The sequence below is a fragment of the Primulina huaijiensis genome, chromosome 13 (assembly GCF_012295235.1).
Source record: "Primulina huaijiensis isolate GDHJ02 chromosome 13, ASM1229523v2, whole genome shotgun sequence".
Taxonomy (NCBI): Eukaryota; Viridiplantae; Streptophyta; class Magnoliopsida; order Lamiales; family Gesneriaceae; genus Primulina; species Primulina huaijiensis.
The window spans coordinates 2,631,580-2,651,160 of record NC_133318.1 but is presented as its reverse complement, the minus strand read 5'-3'; the positions used below and the strand labels follow the sequence as shown (position 1 = coordinate 2,651,160).

Genomic DNA, 19,581 nt, shown 5'->3' with positions numbered 1-19,581 from the left:
GAAACTGAACTGAACTGACCGGTAACTGGCGACCGGATAATACAATGCTCCCATAATAGTGAAATGGCCACAAGCAATATCACATAAATCTCAAAAATGAATATTTTATATTTTTATGCATGTAATATAATTATATGGCATAATTAAATATCCTATATTATTTTACCACATGGATTGGATCGTTTCCAGGCTCGCTGCGACCTAAATTTAACATGAAATATATGCAAATGATTTTCTTGACCAAACTTTGTAATTGAATCCGAAACGAGACAATTACGCCCAACGACTTCGTATTTAATCATGACTCCGTTCCAACCCGAACCATCACCAAACCAGCGTTTAGTCATGATTAAAATACTCTTAAAAATGATGAAATAATGCTCCTAAATTTACAGTACTCGAAATTTAGTGAATGGAGGCCAAAAACGTGAAACGCTCTCTCGAGAGTCACTTTGGCACATTGCACCATAAATTCTCGTACGACTTCTACAATGATCCGAATCACANGTAGAAGTCGTACGAGAATTTATGGTGCAATGTGCCAAAGTGACTCTCGANAGCCTCTGAACCGAAGCGTCAAGTTGCTGTCCAGAAAATACAGCAGTAGCGCTTGCACTTACATGCGTCGTTTGCAAGGCTAATGGCCATTGGGGCTTGAACCACCAACCAGAGACTCTTCCCAACATCCTAACGTATGGTTTGAACCATGGCTAAGGGCCCTAGGCCAGCCACAATCCAAACCACACCATGAATCAGCCGAGACTCCCACCCGAGAGGCCAACCTGCGCGCGTGGGCTGTTGCAATCGTTCTTGCTGTCATGGGTCGTTCCAGTGGCCATTGATTGACCATGGTACGATCTAGACATCAAGGGTTATGGTATGAACCATGACTAAGGGCTACAAAGCTAGCCAAGATCCACACCAACACCATAAACTCAAAACTCACATGCAGAAAAATGAAGGGGATCGAAGGGGCTGTTCTTGTTTTATTTGAAAACCGATGCAACCATGGACCAAGCCTTGAAAGGTCGACTTGGTCTCGTCTTAGACATAATAGGGAGTTGTTCTAACCGTGGCTATATCCCCAGGGGCAGCCAAGATCAGAAACATCCTCTTTTGACAGCAAACAAGAGAATCGAAGCACAATATGACACTAAGGAAGAGTTGCTGTCATTTCTCTTTCTCCATCGTGTAGGGGCTTGAACCAACGTTCTTAAATGATCCTAACATGTCCTAGTACATGTCTAAATGCAGCCTCGAGCCCTTGGAATCGAGCCAACCACCTGTAACCACAAAACCAACAAAACGTGAGGTGCACAAGTGAAGAGCCGAAAATTCTGTACATCTTTCGAAAAATTTCTTGACATAAATTTCGGTTTTTTTGGCTATAAAATCATGATCATGTAATGTTTAAAATCATATTATGACTTGATTGAAGAGCAAAGAAATAATATAGACATGCCTGGAATTGTTTTGAACGAAAAACTGTTGAAGACACGACGCGGCGCGGAGGAGACGGAGTGCTCTTTACTATCTTGTTCTTCCCTTTTGTTTCCCACAAATTTTCTCTCGGTTTTCCTCCCTAGGACTCACAATTTTTCTCTCAAGAATGCTCTGAAATTTCGGTGATAATGGTGGGGAGAAATGGTTAGGGAAGTGAGGGAAAGTCTACAAATAAAGTGGGATAGAATGACAAGATCATATCTTGTTTCTTTTGAATTTGTGGGATAAGGAAAGGATGGTGATATTATTTGATTTTATTGATGATATTGGGGGTTGAATGGCCGAGACTTGCTAACAAAACAAGGGTAGGAATATTGTTTATTTAATAATTTTGGTGATTAAAAGGAATGGATTATCATAACAAGGAAAAGATTAGGGAAATGAATCAAAGGTGAGTTGTCAAATATTTATTCAATACTCCTATGAGGTGCATGGCCGATTATCTACTATTAGACTAGGGTGGGATATTGCTTAATTAATAATTATTGAAGATTTAGTGTGATGGACTTATCTCCCAAGAAAATGGATAAGGAAAGGAATCAAGAAAATGAGTTGACAAATAAAATTAAATCTTTTATAATGATATGACCGATTTTTTTGATATTAATTGGAGGGAAAATATTGCTAAAATATTGTATTTTAATTCTTTAGAGTTTTATCTACCCATTAAATATTTTAGTGAATTAATAAAATAGTTAAGGAATAACATTATTTTGCATGCATGGCTAAATCTTTAAATCTTAAAGGTAAATTTACTATCATGTTAAATTATAATTTCTTAACTAAAATAAGTCTAGATTAACTTATCTCAATTGGTCACATATTTTGATTTAGACTATTAATTAAATTATTGGACATAAAGAATTTATTTGCTACTTATCTCAAGTTAATTAAATAAATCCCTAAACCTTCTTTTATTTTAAAATGACTTATTATTTATCTTAAATAAATTCTAAGAATATTTTCTTAATATTAAAATTTATCTCTTTACTCCAACTCCGGTCCGGCCTCACTTATTTAACTGAAAAGGTAGTAATTAAACTACTGCGCAAAATAATTAAATTTAAAGAAAAGAATTTAAATACTCATGCAATAAAAATATTTTTAATTTAAATACTAGAAATTATGCATGACTTATTCGTAGTCAAATTTACGGGTTCTACAGTTTGTGTGCTTGTTCTAGGACTCTAACACTTGTGAAAACAATGCTTGATCATGTGCTAATCATGACAGCCCCTTGGACAACATAAAAACATGATTGTTGAACCAAAACGCAAGAGTTTAACACATGTTCATGCATAGTTACGAAAATAACAATCGTGTGCCATTTTTTCTTTCAAAATATGCTTAAACAATTACTATGGTGTGATGGATGTTTGAAAGAAAAAATATGGCGTGTCTTTGCGTTTTAAACGCACAATTATTCGGGAAGAACGACGACACGAAGACGATGGCTTGATTTTTCCTTGCAAAGTTTTGGTCCTCCTTGAAATATGATGTGTGTGCCGTGAGTTTTCTTGGGAGAAAGAGTTTTATTTGTTGAGAAGAAGTGGGCATGTGTTTTATTTGTTTTTGGGTAGGGTTTTTGGTTTAACAATTAAATAAAAACTCTAGTTGATAGCTTAGGCCCATTGGCATGGTACAATGAATCCATTAAGCCCATTAGTGCATGTTTGAAATATTTTGTGTAGAAAAGTTTGTGAATTTATTAGCCGGGTTGTCAATACATTCGTATTTTTGTTGAAAAACCAACCACGATAAAATTTACGTCTTGGCGTATAAAATCATCTCAAAACCCATTATTTTCAAAAAATAAGAAAAGAATCAATCATATTTTAAATAATTAAAAATAATTATTTAATAAAAACATTTTCCATTTTTCAGCCTCGGTCTCCGTTCCTCGATCGCAACTCGAATAACCCTTAAAATTTCATTCTAATGCATGTAAGTAGAAAAACTATTATAACATCATATAAACATGTCACATAATCAATTAAGCAATTAAAATCATTTAATTAACCATTTTTCATATTTCCTAGATTTGCATGCGGTTGGATTACGTCGTCTTAATTATGGACCTTACAAGAAAGTTCCAGAATATCTCTCCTGGACAAATAATCATTTTTTCCCCATGTTTCATGAAAAGCTTCTTGGATCCACTTAGGTAGAGCTGAAATTTCTGGGAAAATGTGTGATATAGTATAGTCTAAGTCGAGAACCCCAAATTCATATCATGTCTTGACCTCCTTAGGATAGCAATCTGGCTTCATCCATATCCTAAGATATTTTCCTGCTATATCAACCAAGATTGTGACTAGGTTGATGCCTATTCTTGTTTTCAATTTTTCTCATATCTGTTGATATACTTGAAATAGAGAAACTATAGACTCGTTAATACCAACTTTAAATTTCCCTTCGTCAGTTTGAGGTCTAAAGTTGATATCTCTTTCTTCAATCCACGAGGTAAAGAGTTGGCTTGAAGACTCGAGATAAGAATCCAGAGCTACAATTTTTCTTTGGCCGACTCATCTAAAGATGAATCCAACTAACATTTGCCATGAATACTTGAATCTCCTGCTCAAGGTATAGAGCCATGTACTCGAAAACTCTCCGTTTGAGAAACTAGTGGTTTCTCAATAGCCTGGAGGATCAACTTTTGCAATACAGATCATATCTGAGTATAAGCATATAAACATCATGTGATTCGATCACAGATAGTGCTCTTATCAACTTTTTGTAGCGTACCCGCAACTTCTATATTTAGGGCATGAACTCGGTTTGAAGCATTTCAAGGTGTTTCCTCAAATGCCTCTACATTTTCATGATGACATCGGTGTTAACGTTGTCCATTTCTTGTTAAGAAATCTGCAAGAATATTTTCATAAGATTTAATAATAATAATATCAAAATTATAATTTAAGCATAATGTCTGTCATCTTAATAATCTAGCATTCTCGAGTTTTGAATCAATTCTATTTTTCAAGAAACATTTCACTTGTGTATTATCAAATTTCAAAGTAAACTTCTTAGCAAATAAAAATAATGGTAATTTCTCAAAAACTTTTTTTACTGCATAAAATTCTTTTTCGTTGATGTATCATCTTATGGCTTCTGCATCTGATAATAGTCCAATGCAATATCTGCATGACTGTTTTCCTTCTTGTGTGAGCTTTGTAAGAACTTCTGCCCCCCAATGATCACTGACATCTGTGTATAATACTAGATCATATTCATCTTGAAGAATAGTCATTTTTGGAATATGTTAACAAATTTCTTTTAATTGGCTAAGTCCCTTAGTATGTTTTTCTGTCCATTTGAATCTTGAATCTTTCTTTAATAATAAAGTAAACATTTTTTTTGTTTGCTAGATTCTTAATTAACATTCCAAAAAAATTAACAACTCCTAGGAAACTTTGAATTTGTTTATTTTCTTTTAGTTCATTTGAAAAATTCTGCACATTTTCTACTATATGTTCTTTAAAATTATTCTAGACTCATCGATTTCTACTCCAACGAATTCAATCTTCCTTGTAGTGATGATATCTTTTTTTCATATAGGACTAGTTCTTTTCTTTTTAGAAACATTGAGAAAATTTCTAAATGTAATATGTTCATCCATATTTTTATATGTTATTAAAATGTCTATAAAATTTCATCAGTATATACAAATATAATAATAAAATAATATTTGAATAGATTATACAAATTTATTTGAAATATCTGGGGTGCAATGATTAATTTCATTGGTAATACTTTTTGGTGTGGAAAAAACTGTGAATTTCTTGTTTTTTCTTTTATCCAAATCTGATAAAATTCAAACTTACAATCAAATTTAGATAACATTTTTGTATTACATATACAACTAATTAAATTATCTCTGCTGGTATAAAATAGCCACCAAACTCAAGAATTTTATTAATTTCTTGATAATTAATTATTAACCTGGATTTGTTCCTTTTAATTTCACCATGATTTCTTACAGAAAATCTGGACTGTTGTATGGTAATATTCATGTTTTGATCAAATCAAGATCCAAGTGTTCTTTGATGATAATCTACATATCTTTTTGATTGACTATGTTCATCGGGATAAGCTTTCTTATGACAAACTCGTATTCCTTGCCTTCCTTAATTTTGAGAATGACTTAGAGTTGGTTTTTTTCCTACCATGTCAAGGGACCTTCATCGTAGTTTTCTCTGATATTATTTTTGACATCTTTTAGGGAGAATTTCGTCTTAAACTCTACATCTTTTGGATGCAAATCTATATTGAGGAATCGTAATTCTTTTGGTTGGATGATTTGCTCTGGTCTTAATTAGAGCATTGTTTCTCCAAACCATCTAAAATCCTTCATTTTTTTGTGTAGAAGTTTTTCTTCATCAGCATGCTTGCTGCGAAACTGAATTGACAATTTTCTGTAAAATGTCTCTCTTAGTCTCTGGACTATGACTTTGTGATCACATTGTGTTGTGAAAACTAATTGTCTAATCTCATTTTCTTGTGTATTAGATTTAAACATTAATTTGTAGAAAATGTTTTCTTAACAATATTTCTGGTCTTGTATCATGAAAGTAAATTGGTCGTGTTTTCAACTAGTGCCAAGGAGTTTGTCCTAGTCCTCCGATTAAAATTTCTATCATCTTAATATTTTTATATAAGAATAAGATTCTTTCAGAGAAATCTCTTCCAGCAATCTTAGGTAGTTCTTCCTCTGTTCTTTTGGAAAAACTCCATTTTTTGTTGTACAAATTCCAACTAATGAATCAATATAAACAGCAAAATATTATACTTTATATTGTTCATATAACATTCAGACTAGATTGTATATTGAAAATGGACTCGTGGTCATTAGATTTTCAAATTCCTATCTTCCGCCATGAATTCCATTTCGTTCTCAAGTCTTTTCCAAGGTTTATGTTCCTCGAAAAACTCTAAACCAAGAACAAATTGATCAGGTTCTTTTCATGGAATTCTTTTGAAATAAACCTCCAAATCTCCGAGATGGATTAATCATTTGTAGGTTCCTATCATAGTTGTTCTAAATAATATATAGTACTACAAGTAAATTGATTCATTTGTCTTGTAATATTAAATATTATTTCAAATTTTTTTCATCCTTCCAGACATCTAAAATTTGATATCGTTGAAAAGATTTTTGGTTCCATTCGGGTTTCTTGAACAAGTGTTTTTCCTCACTTGTGACGTGTCATATGTTCTTAAAAATATAGTCTTTTGGTTCCATTTTAAGACTTTGATTCTTTTGTAGAATCGATTTGTCTTGGATCTGGATATTTGTTTATTGTATTAAAAGAAACTCGACTCTCTGTGGATAAATTGTCTGAGAAACTTTTCCGATTATTTCTGGAATTTTATAAACTTGTTTCTAATAAACAATTATGAATTATATGTGTTGTAGAGTGCATATGAAATCTAATAAGTAATAGAATTTGGTATATTACTTTCTTTCATCGGCCTTTTTTCTTTGAAGTTTTGATGCAACGTCAAGCCTCGATTAAAATATCGATCAGCCAGGTTGTAGGCAATTCTTGGATAAATTACTCCTACAATTTTTCCGGCAAAGAGATTTCCTGAGATAGTTCCCGGTTATGAGTTTTTAAGATTACCCATTCTTTTATCGCATATAGCTATATCAATACAAGAATCAATTCATTTTTTAAAAGTAGTTTTTATCATGATCTTGACTGCTCCAATATGAATCCATGACATTATTTGTGCTATTTATAGCTTGAGGTTATGTAACTTTTTTTTTGTTTATTCAAAAAGAATTAATTGCATTTTCATTTGCTTTCCCATAATTTCCCTAGGAATTGTCATTTCTTTTCTGAAAACATGATAAATCAGATAAAGTTTTCTGTTTTTTAGACCAAGATTGCCTAAGATCTTTTCTATATGTCTTGCAGATAAACTTTTAAATTTCCGTAGGCTAGAATTTTCTCTCATCATCCTTTAGACCATGTTATGAGAGTTAGTTGTCTAGCTAAAGAATCCAGATAAACCCTAATGTGTTTCATGTCAAACACTTCATCTTCATTCGGATTCTGATTCAGTTTCTCCATCAAAATCTTCATGACTTGAGACTTCTTCTTGTTCATATATATTTTCGTCTAAAGTGATATCTTCAAACTAGTATACATGAACCAAGTCTTGGTAATAAACCACTTCTTCAATATTCGGAGTGGGTTTGAAGCATCTTATTCCTTTCCTTTCATTTTCTGGACAGTTTCTCCATATGTCCAAGAATTATAATCTTTGAAGCTTTCATTAGCTCTGGTGTGAGCTCTTCTGAAAGTTTTTGTTGGAACATTTCATGTTCGTAATCTTAATTTTGATGTTAACAAAACTTGTTATTTTGTTTTTAATAATTTATTGTAGTGCGCAGGAAGCTGGAACTGATCAGTTATTTGAGCCAAAAACTGAAGCTATCAAGACGCAACTGAAAGTGCCAGCTGTTTGCCCAAACTAAATCAGCTCAACTGATATAACAAATAATAGTTCAACTAATTGTCCAGCTGATAGGTGGTTCAGCAGGAGAACTTCAGAAGCCCGGTCAGCTGATAAAGAGCTCAACTGATGAAGAGCCCAGCTGACAAGTTTGACTGAAAGAGTGAAATCAGTTCGACTGACAAGTCAACTGATTTCACCAGCCCAACTGAAGATCAGTTCAGATAACCAGTTAGGAGCATCAGTTAGGAATCAATCAGTTGCAGATCAAGTCAAGCTTATCTAAGTGGATTCCAGCTACGCACAAGGATACAAAGCATCTGTACTATTGATAGTACAATAATGGACATTGCAGCAAAGCATAAAGCCAAAATGTTCCAGAACAATATCGGAAAAGTCGAGACACAAATTTCAATGAACACGTTCAAGCTGCAACGAATACAATTATATAGTCTCACTGTACGATCAGTTTCCCGCCTATAAATAAAAGATCGGTGAAGACCAATATACAGGTGTGGGAAAAACAAGAGAAAAAAGAAAGGGCAAGCATATTTTATATCAGCTTACAAGAAGCAATCAGCCTAGAGAGAACACTTCATCGTGTTATCAACTTAGTTTAGAATAACAATTCACTCAGTGTGTGAGAACAATTTCGTATTGTATTCAGATATCAGTTCTCACACACACACAACACCACCACCAAAATACAGTCTTGCACAAAGACATTAAACTTGTGTACGTAATCTTTGACACACAGACGTTAAAAAAATGTTGGCTGGAAGGTGATGTCTTCTGTCTAGTCTAGGAGTTCAGTTAGGCAGTATGGTAAGTCCTGAGCTGAGTGGGTTTGTACAAGTAGTTATATAAATCAAAGTCTTCTAGTGGATTCTACCCGAGGTGGTAGAAAGGGTGACGTGAGAGAAGTTGAAGTCTCCGAACATCCTTAAACATATCTTGTGTTCTTTAACTGTTTAACTTTTGTTTTCAACTGATTTGATCAGTTAGAGCATACGTCAGTTCAGTTGTCACCATAACTGAATTGATGTTTGCCACAACTGATTCCCCGAATTTCAGTTATTCATTTGCACAGTATATATAAAATATATCAGCTTTTCTTAACGAATGATTACTTCGAGTGTTTTCCGCTTGATTCTTAATCTAACTCGATTTAATTCATCGGTGTAAATATTCTTAGAACAAGAGCTATTGCAGCTCTTGGAGAATATTGTGTTTGAAGCACCTCTAGTGCCCAGCACACGATCCTACATTTCCTTTGTTGGTGTTCGTCTCGTGCTTCGAGATGAATTTGATGCTTGAGATGATGTCGTACTTCTTGATGGTCCATTTTTTTTTATCTAGATTTAGATTTATGTCTAGACCATATTGTCCTTTTTTTCCAAGAACTTCCTCAACTTATTTCACTTCTAACATAAGGATGAGATATAAAGCTCTTTTTTTTTTCCTTTTTGGCTTACTTCAAATTATTGTTGGTTGATCATTTTTTTTACAATATAAAAGAATACGTTTGTTGATACTTTTAAATGTTTATAATTCTTTTGTAATGTTGCCTCATGGCACCATTATGCCAATTTTTCTTTGAGGAAAGAGGCTCTTCTTATCAGAGTATCTGGATTTCCAGGGATGTATTCCATTATCAGCATTTCTCTCCAAGGACTTGGTATTTTTTGGAAGAAAAGTTGAATCGCTATATTTTCTTCGACTCTTGAATTTCATTTATATTTAGTTAATAACATAATGAATTCATTCATTAAACATATGTCATGTAGTTCAAAATTATACAAAGCTTGGGTATATTTGTTTTTCTTATTTGTATCTTGACTGTTAAAATAACCTACTCCTATAGACAGTGCTTTAAATATGGTAGTCATTCCCCCAACTATTTCGCTAAGAGATTCTTCAGCTAGGACTGACTCTTTGGTTTCTTAAGAAATCATGTCCAAGACGATTTTGACTGATCTCATCAGACTCATTTCTAAAAGTTTAATGAATCCTTTTTTATTGGGATCAAATGTTCATGTTGCAATTCTAGTAGCCGATGTCCTATCATCTATGAGATCTTCTTTGCTTTTGAAGTCCAGTACATCAAGGTTAAGCCTAAACCCATAAGGATGTATTGGTTAGTCTTCCCATAGGATATCTGGTGCAAGGGGATTTTATTTCTCCTTGACCGTGTTTCCGCTGCTGGGATTTTTCACCAGTTTGGAAATCTGTTCCGATTCCTCCCATGTTTGTATCATATGATCTCACATTTTCTCTTGATGGTTCCTGTAAATGTATTCTATTAATAATAGAATTTTCACCTCCAGTTGTGTTTATTTTCATATCTACGACCTGAAGTTTTCAAAAGACTCTGCAAGATCTTGTAGATCATCGAGACCAATACTCTCTATAATTGTTATCAGATTGTTTTCTTTTCTGAAACAGTTTGGCTAAGATTGACCATTTTTTCGTCGTCGGTTAGAGGTTTTTCAAATGTTTGTCCTTCTCTCTCTGATGTAATAAGAGTTCGGTAGCAAAAGATGGTGGTAACCTTCCTTCTGGGGTCTTTTTCCTAGAATTTGATTGTTGTTCTGGAGTTTGGATTCTTGATTGAATATCTTTTAACGTCTCAAGAATTTTTTCTTGTTTTTCAAGGATTTCTTTAATTTTATGTGGTACATAGTATAGATGACTGCCATAATTGTATTATCTTTTGGATTTCTCTAAAATGTCCCGAGAGTTTAGAGGAATCCAGAACTATTTCTAGGAACATATTACTTTAAATCATATTTTTACCTCAGTAATTTGATATGTTCCTAATTGTCTTGATATCTAACTTTGATTAGATCTTTTTGTTTCAATATTCCAAAATATTAGGATAAACCTAAAAATAATACATCTCAAGCGTATATTCGATCCATATTTTGAGAAAATCTCCTCCTCAGCAAGAAAAGTTACTAAATAATGATAATTTTATATGTCTGAAATAAAAATCCTAGGCTCTGTATAATTATTTTCTAATAATAATAAAACCAGGGTATTTTGAGTAATTTTGAAAATATTTATACCCAGAGGACTTGATTGGGAAATTTTTGAAAGTTAAAGGACTAATTTGTGAACATCCAAAGAAAAGGGATCAAATTCAGTTTTTGTTAAACATTAAGGATCAAATTGGGTTTTTGCACGTTTCGACATCAAAGAAAACAAAATATGTTTTACACCATTCATCTATCGAACAAGGTAAAAATGGCAACGCTAATTCTAGAACAGATTGTGCCACGATACATAGTACACGCCCTAAACAATACCACAAAGTGATAATCTTTGACAGAAAATCTAAAAAACATGTAGTACGAAAGTAGTTTTTGATGAGCTCTGCCATAATTAAAATTAAAAATAATTAGGGTATTTATATCTTTCAATTCATTCTCTCACATATCTTTATTATATCATTACTTTATTACTTATATTTGTAAGAAATATATTTGATTTGTCGTATGCATTTACTTTTAAAAAGTATTTTAGTTTTTCGAACCTAATAATTGAATTTCATATGAAAGCATTCCGATTAACGTTTTTTTGTTTATCAAACCTTGGTTATATGTCGAAGATATGTCACATCGACTCATTTTTCAAAATTTAAAAAAAAACTATAATACGGACACCTTTTTATTTTTTTGCACCCCATCACGATGTAAGATGTTATCTTAGTCGAATAGGTCTCTTGTGAGACGGTCTCACGAATCTTTATCTGTGAGACGGGTCAACCCTATCGATATTCACAATAAAAAGTAATACTCTTAGCATAAAAAGTAATAATATTTCATGGATGACCCGAATAAGAGACTCGTCTCAAAAAATTGATCCATGAGATCGTCTCACAAGAGTTTTTGTGATGTTAGTCATAGGAACGGAGTGTAGTAGCTTAAGATCTATTCTTGAAATATATTTCATAATTTGTGTCTCGATTGGGAACTTAGCATTTGTACCAGTTCACAACTAAAGCCACATTTTGTGGAATTTCTACATATAGATAATCCATCTAAAGCTATTTTACTCCTTGCCAAATAGGTATCATATAATATACACACACAATTATATTTATTCGTAATTAACAATCTTAGTACAAATCTTATCTTATTTTTTAAAAATCTAATTTAATAATGTAAATTGTATTTGTATACTCTAAATGATGACTCAGTTGTGTAAATTGGAAGAGAAAAGGCATCCAATTTACCCAAAAAAAGTCGGACAACAAAATTTCTTTTCATTTGCTTAAATAAAATCTTAGTAGATTGCAAATGAAATTAATTTAACAATAGAAATTGATTCTGTCTGGGCACGGGAAATTCTTTAAGAACAGAAGTATCAATTACACATCTCACAAACTGTAAAGAATATTACAGGCTAGCATACATCTTGATATTCGGTTGCAGAAAATATCTGCAAACAAGAAAATAATCAAAGTTCCAAGAGGTTAAAAACTAGTCATTGATCGAGATAACGAGTGATTTCTCTCCTCGCCTTATCCATCAGCATACGGCAAGTCTCATCCCGGGTCAACTGCTTGGGCCTTTCAAGATTTTGAGGTGGCGGATTCTTAGGAATTGGCCGCGACTTCCTAGTTTTGGCTCGAGTTTGTTGAGCAGGAAGGCATAATATGATTCCGGCTTGAGTTCGATTCCGAGTACGAGGAGGCAATAGATTAATCTCGTGTAAATCAGCAGCAACCGCTGGACTCCTCGGTGAAAGAGATTGGTGTGGGGGATAACAAGATGTCATGGTATCCCTAGCACTAAATCACAGGAAGAGAAGTCAGCAGTGCCAATCTTATCTTTGCAAAAAATAGGGTTACGAACACAAACTTCTACAACTGAATAACTGAAAACCATTCAAGGGAAAAACAGTCCCACAACGTAGATTAATGATAATGAATATTCAAATCGGTCATGAAGATCAACAGACGGAATCTGCCATTCGATGATATGATCTTTTGCCCGTGGTAAAAGCAATTAAAAAAATAATATGTTTCAAGAAGTAACACAAAGACAAACCACACGGGGAATACATTTTCTTTAGGCATTTAGAGTTTAGTGTTACATTATGTTCATTGGAGACATCCCAATGGGATATATGACAAACCAACTAATGGGAATATTAACTTACCAAACTTTTTAAAGCTCAACCAAAATACACAACCGAACAGAAAATTAAAAAACTTTTTTAATCTGCATATGAAAATAGCGCAAAAATCCCATGCAGACCTAGATTTTCATGTGTTGCCAAGTCTAAGCATGCGCAACTGAAACTTTCACCTTTGACATTAACCAAATGAAAGGTCACAGCATTCTTTGAATTGAAAAAAGGAACAAAAGTCAACAAAGTCAATCATATTGTCACTGAAAATGAGGTAACTAATGCAACAACCACCAACAAACTAGATTACCGACCTCTAGATCGACTCATAGATTATGGGAAAATAACAAAATATGCGCACAAAAAATTCCGTTCATACACATTAGTACATTACGAGAGCGTATAACTGAAATAGTATAAAGCATTCAAGGGGGGAAGTCCAAAAGTAAACTATGATTGAGAATTTTCAAATTTGTCATGGACATAGTTGTCAAAGGCGAGCGCCTCTCGCCTCAAGGCGTGGGCAACGATTCACAAAGGCGAGCCCAGGCGCGAAGGCTCTCGGGCGCGCGAGATTTTTTTTTTTTTTTTAAATTCAGTAACAGAGATTTTTTTTAATAGTAACTTAAAATGTAAAAGACCCAGCCCAACCCCAAACCAAAACCCTAGCAGCCCAGTTCACAAATTAAATAACAAAATTACAGAAGGCACAAGAGCAGAAGTGTGCAAACTGCAACAGAAAGTTCTAAGGACTCTGATAATTTGGTGGAAGAAGATGAACATGATTTAGATGATTGAAAAATTTTAATCGTGTTACTTATTATTATGAACTTATTAATTATTTGTTGTTTTGTGTGACATTGTGACTTAATTATTTCATATTTTAATATAGTATTCTAAGATAAATATATTTTTTTAAAAAATTAAAAATGTGTGCCTTGCTTCGGTAAGGCGCGCGCCTCGCCTTGCGCTTTGCGCCTCAGGCTCCAGAGCCCTTGTGCGCCTCGGTGCGCCTTGCGCCCTTGACAACTATGGTCATGGAACTTCATACAAGGAATTCTGCGATTCAATTAGATGATTTTTTTATATCAGTGGCGAACATCATGAGTTATAGGCCCAGTTTTAAGAAGTTACATAACAAAAAACAAGTGTGTCATTGCTAAGTGGGTATTTCATTCCTTTTAAATATTTGAAATTATGATTTAATTAACCATATCAATCCATTTCCAACAGATGACATCCAATTCTTTGTTGGAGACATCCCAAAGGCATTTATGAAATGACGACAACAATAAACCAGCTTACTTGAAAAAATAAATATCGAACTTTCAAAACGCTATCCCTATACTGAACATTTTAAATTTGAAAATACAGTTGGCGTGAAAACCCCAAGCAGGCCTACATTCTCGTGCATTGCTAATTCTAAGCATGCACAACAGAACTTGCAACATCTTTCAAACAAATTGAATAAATATTCACTGATGCTATTCATTTTTATTATCAAAATGCATACCTTATGGCTTATTCATCATTTATACTAAGTTTATCATTGAAATCTAGAACCATAAACCAATATCTTTCGGGTTTTTTTGGTTAAATGCAGCACAATCTCCTAATCACCCCCCTTCTACCTTCCAAAGCAAGAAGGGAACAAATTGTCAAAAGTTTCGGATCATCAAATGGATTTCATCATTGATTAGTGATATGCCGTAATTGAGTATAACCCACATAGAAAAAACTAATAAACGGGATAATATTTAAGTATGGCAGTACCATGAATCAGTCACGCTTGCAGAGGCGCTTGGGTGATTGAGAATGATCTCGGTGCTGGTTCCAGGTGTCAGATAATATGGGTGACTCATAGTAGGATCGCCTGGAAAACTGGTGGCCGTCGTAGGAGTCCCAGGCTGCATAGTTGGAACAAGGGAACTCATGGAAGTCATTGTATGAAAAACATGAAATATGTCAACAGACAACACTGTCAATCTTAAAATCCCTAAAATTATGATCACAAATGCGACAACCAATAGTCTTGATAGCGGATTTCTAGAAAAGAAAAATAGATTAAAAAAACGTGCAATCACAAAAATATGGGGACGTAGAACCATGACCTAAGATATGCGACGAAAGACATGAAAGAAAAACTTATGTTTCAAAAAGTAACATAACGACAAATACGATGCACAATTGCTATCTGGGATTTCATTTCCTATTATGTCGTTGAAAGTTATGATTTAAGTCATCATGTAAGTCCATCTCCAGCAAATGACATTGAATGAATCGTACGGAAACATCACAACGACATTTATAATAAGGCAACAGCAACAATCCAACTAACGGAAAACTAAATTAGGGAAATATTTAAGCTCCAAGCCAGACCACGTCAGAATACAAAAAGTTACCCAACTTTTGAAATCTGCAAACAGAATTGGCGCAAAAAACCTAACCAGACCTAATTCTTATGCATTGCTAAATCTAAACAAACAAAACAGAAACTTTCATCAAAATTTCACCAAATCAAATCAATCAAAAAAACAGAGCACATTCATCAGTAATACCAGAATACACAAAAAACCAGATTTGTGAACACAATTTTTTTTAACATTAGTTTTGTTACCGGAAGCCCAAAACTACAGCCATCTGCTTTCGCACCTTCCAAAAGCCAAAGGAAGGGAAAAGATTTATGAATACTAGTCAATGCTTCAGATCAACTAATGTATCTTAATATTAGTGAGTAACACATAACAATTGGGGAAACCCACAAAAAAACCAATAATTAAGAATAAACCCCATGAGTGATTCAAACAAAAACAATAGAAAAAAAGACTAAATCAACCTGGATAGTTAATCAAAATGACACTTGAGTGAAAGAGGCCAGAAGAATAATAAAAGCTTGCTCAAAATTCAAATGAGAAACACCCGATGTAGTGATATGAAGGAACCCTACACAGAAAAGATGGGCATATATATAACACACATAAAAATCAGTAAACGAATTGATCTAACCAAAACCCTAGACTCCCAGAGTAAGTTGACATACATTCAATTATATATAGTAAAAGGAAGATGTGCATGCAGAAAATCACATAAATACATACAAAATCGCCTCTTTCCATTTGTTGTTTTTAGCACAAAGGTAAATAGAGTTGCAGAGAAGTGGAGAAAAAGAACTGATTTTGGTGATTCAAGGAAATCAAAGGGAAGCAAAAACATATAATTCTGGGAAGAGATATATATACTTACAGGGGGATCTGACTTAAGAGACTGGAAAATTGAAAGTCCTTGCTAGTTAGTTAGAATTGTAACAATGGTTAGCTATAGCTTTGAATGAATTTGGACACATATAACAGGACAATTTCATTTAATGTTTTTCACCAAATTACAGATTGGATGGCATTAGAATTTGTGCTAAGATTACAAGAACATTTACAATTTTGTAAACCTTGATTGTGTTTATGAAACAATGTTACCGTTATTGTTGCTTTATGATTCTTCATATGTATTAAGGGTTAGACAAATTGAAAAACTGACAGAAGGGATCAGACAAGGATGGACTGGAAAATTTGGAAAATTTGGCTTTATCTTACTCAAAGCCCAAATTAGTCATAATTTTCTCTGCATTCACACATATAACTGAATCCTTGCATTTTAAAGCTGCTTGGTTTATGCTAAATACAGACTGGATTACATTAGGATTTATAATAAATAAGATTACAAGAACATCTAGAATTTTGTGAACCATGATTGAGTCTAGGAAACAATGTTACAAGTATTGTTGTTTTATTGTTCAAATCTTTTTTATCGTGTTTTGATCAAAAAATACACACTATTACAATGTTATTCATGAAAATTCAAAGTTGAAATTCACAATTAGCTCTCCAAAAATAGATAGACAAATATTTTTGGTCAATGTCCATGCAGATTTGTGTAATCTACTTATTTTCATACATGCATTCTTTGAGTTCTTAGCAACTAAGTTGATAGAATCTATAACTCTATGCAAACTCAGCACTCTGTCAAAGGACTGTATAGGCAGGAGTGGACCAAGGATTTCTAGGAAAGGGAGGGCGAGCAATTAAGATGGGGACAAATCAAAAGAATTAAGGGGGTCAAACATGATTTTTAGAAAAATTACGTGTAAATGTCAATTTGTTGGTTTCAGGGGCAACTGCCCTTGGTATTGGAAGTTTGATGAGGACAAAAATTATGTTTCCATGTGCTTAGGGGGATGGCATCTGAGCTTTCATTAACTAAGTCAAAAATGAATTCTCTAGTTATTTTTAATTTAGCAGAATTCATAAATAAACTAAAATGCACCATCTTTGAAATTGAATGAGCCCTATGATGGTTTGCAGGAAGAGTCCTTGTGGTCAGTGTGCTGGCAATATGACGGAGTGGTCACAGGGTGATCTATACAGTAAATTGACTCATCACGAAAAGCTGTTAAAACATGTTGCAGCTATATATAAATGATTTAATTAGTAAATTTACACATAAAAATAGGCAAATAGCAATGTTAATAAAAACAATAAGATAAAAAAAATACAACTCCTACTTCAAATATCGTCAAAGGAATGACATATGTGTGTGAAGGCATTCCTTAAAGAAGTTATTTATTAATCAATAGTACATAATAATCAACTCAATAAAAGATAAGTGCACTGTTAGTGACTCTTGAAGACACAACGAAGAGGATATAAGTTATTTCATCTTAAGAACTATTAAAGTTATTGAAAGATCAAGAATCAAGTTTATCATATTTAATACCATTTCTGATAAGACAAATTATCACGATCTCCATCTTTCTAGGACATAAATCCTTTACTTTTTCAAACTCTTTTCTATTCATCATTTCTAATCTTTTTCTTAAAATATTATCATTTTTTATTTCCTTATTTTTCCACATGTTTCTTTCGTCTTTCCACTTAATTTTGTCCTTAGTTTCTGAAAAGAATGAAACTGTGGAACAACAATGGCCATCCCATTCTATCTGTTCTCGAGACATTCGGCGAAAACATGAGCCCCATGAGCATAAATCCAACATCAAAATTCGTTCCAGAAAGCATAGAGTGAAAGAATTAACTTTCATTCAGCATATTCCAATATGAAACTAAATTGTGTTGCAGCCGCGTAAAATATAAACCATCTTTTACACCTGACATCAAGCGGAGAAGATAAAAATGCAGAGCTTATTCTAGAGTAGATTCTAACACAATACACAGTAAACGCACTGAATAATGCCGAAAAAGATTAACTTCGACGTAAAATATGCAATATATACAAAAAAAGTAATATAAAATACCCCAGTCCATCGACTTAGTCATGACGACCGGTGCCTCCACGGTCACCGGTGTAAGTAAAATCTTCCGTCGAATTGAATCACACTGACGTCCGCCCCATCTTCGGATGAGGCGGAGACCGAAGCGGCGGCTTGTATTCATCTACTTTTTACTCTGTACAGGGAAGCAGATAAGAGGGATGAAGGCAGTCTTTGAGGAGTTTTAGATTGAATGTACAATCTGTGTAGAACAATGTACAAGTTCAATTATTTAAAAATGGAACGTAATTTAAAATATAATATTTTTTTGGAAATAGAAAAATAAAAAAATAATTCAATCCAATGTACATAAAAAATGTTAATATTACTCTGCTTCATTTATTAATTTATTTTAGACAAATTACCCTTACAATTACTTTTTTCCTACTCAGAGAGTTTTTATTCAAGTAATTAATTTAAATTTAGTACACTTGCATAGTTGTTGATTGATTGTGTTTTTTCCCCTTTAAAATTGTACTATTATACAAACGACCACATTAAATAAAGACATCATCTCATAGATAATACAAACAATACGAATAAAACGATCTTTTATTGAAGATTATATGATTTGATGTTTGTCTGACATGTTATCAAAAGAAACTAGCAGGATGACTACTGCTTCCGGCTTTGAATTAATGAATTTTAGATTTTTTTATGTCTGATTTTGACTGCCTACTAGAGTTTTTTCTTAGTGAGTGTTCTGGTTATACTTAATTATAAAATTAGCAAAACCCAACAATTAGCAGAACCGGACAATTCTGGTTCACTAGAACTAAAGTTCTAATTGCCTTAAGATTTTGGTTTTTCTTAAGCAGTACATCACCACAATTAAGATTTTCTTATTAATTTCTTTTTTTTTGTGGTGATGTCAAAACCAGAAGATTATAAAGCAAATAAAAATAAGATAAGAGCATAAATAAGAAAAGTGAGAGCATCAAGACCATACAAATGTATAGAGTAATTGTAGCCAAATTAAAGATGAGCTTAAAAAATGTTGTTTTCCGTCTACTCCTCATCATTGATTTCCTCCTCTTCACTTTCTTGATCTTGTATAGGTTCTGCTTCTGATCTTTTTCTTGAATCTTCTTCCCCTTTTTTTGTAGCGTTTTCTCTGACCCATCTGTTTTATGGGTTCGGAAAAGTGTGGATTTTCAAGATGA

General features: G+C 33.3%; 1 long non-coding RNA gene across 1 annotated transcript; it reads right to left on the bottom strand.

The window, feature by feature from the left end:
- Positions 1-12,290: 12,290 nt before the first annotated feature.
- LOC140991509 (uncharacterized) lies at positions 12,291-18,624 on the bottom strand. Its single transcript, XR_012177924.1, has 3 exons — positions 18,404-18,624; positions 14,875-15,008; positions 12,291-12,760 (listed from the first exon to the last, which is right to left on the bottom strand). It is a non-coding gene; the product is annotated as an uncharacterized lncRNA (long non-coding RNA).
- Positions 18,625-19,581: the final 957 nt, after the last annotated feature.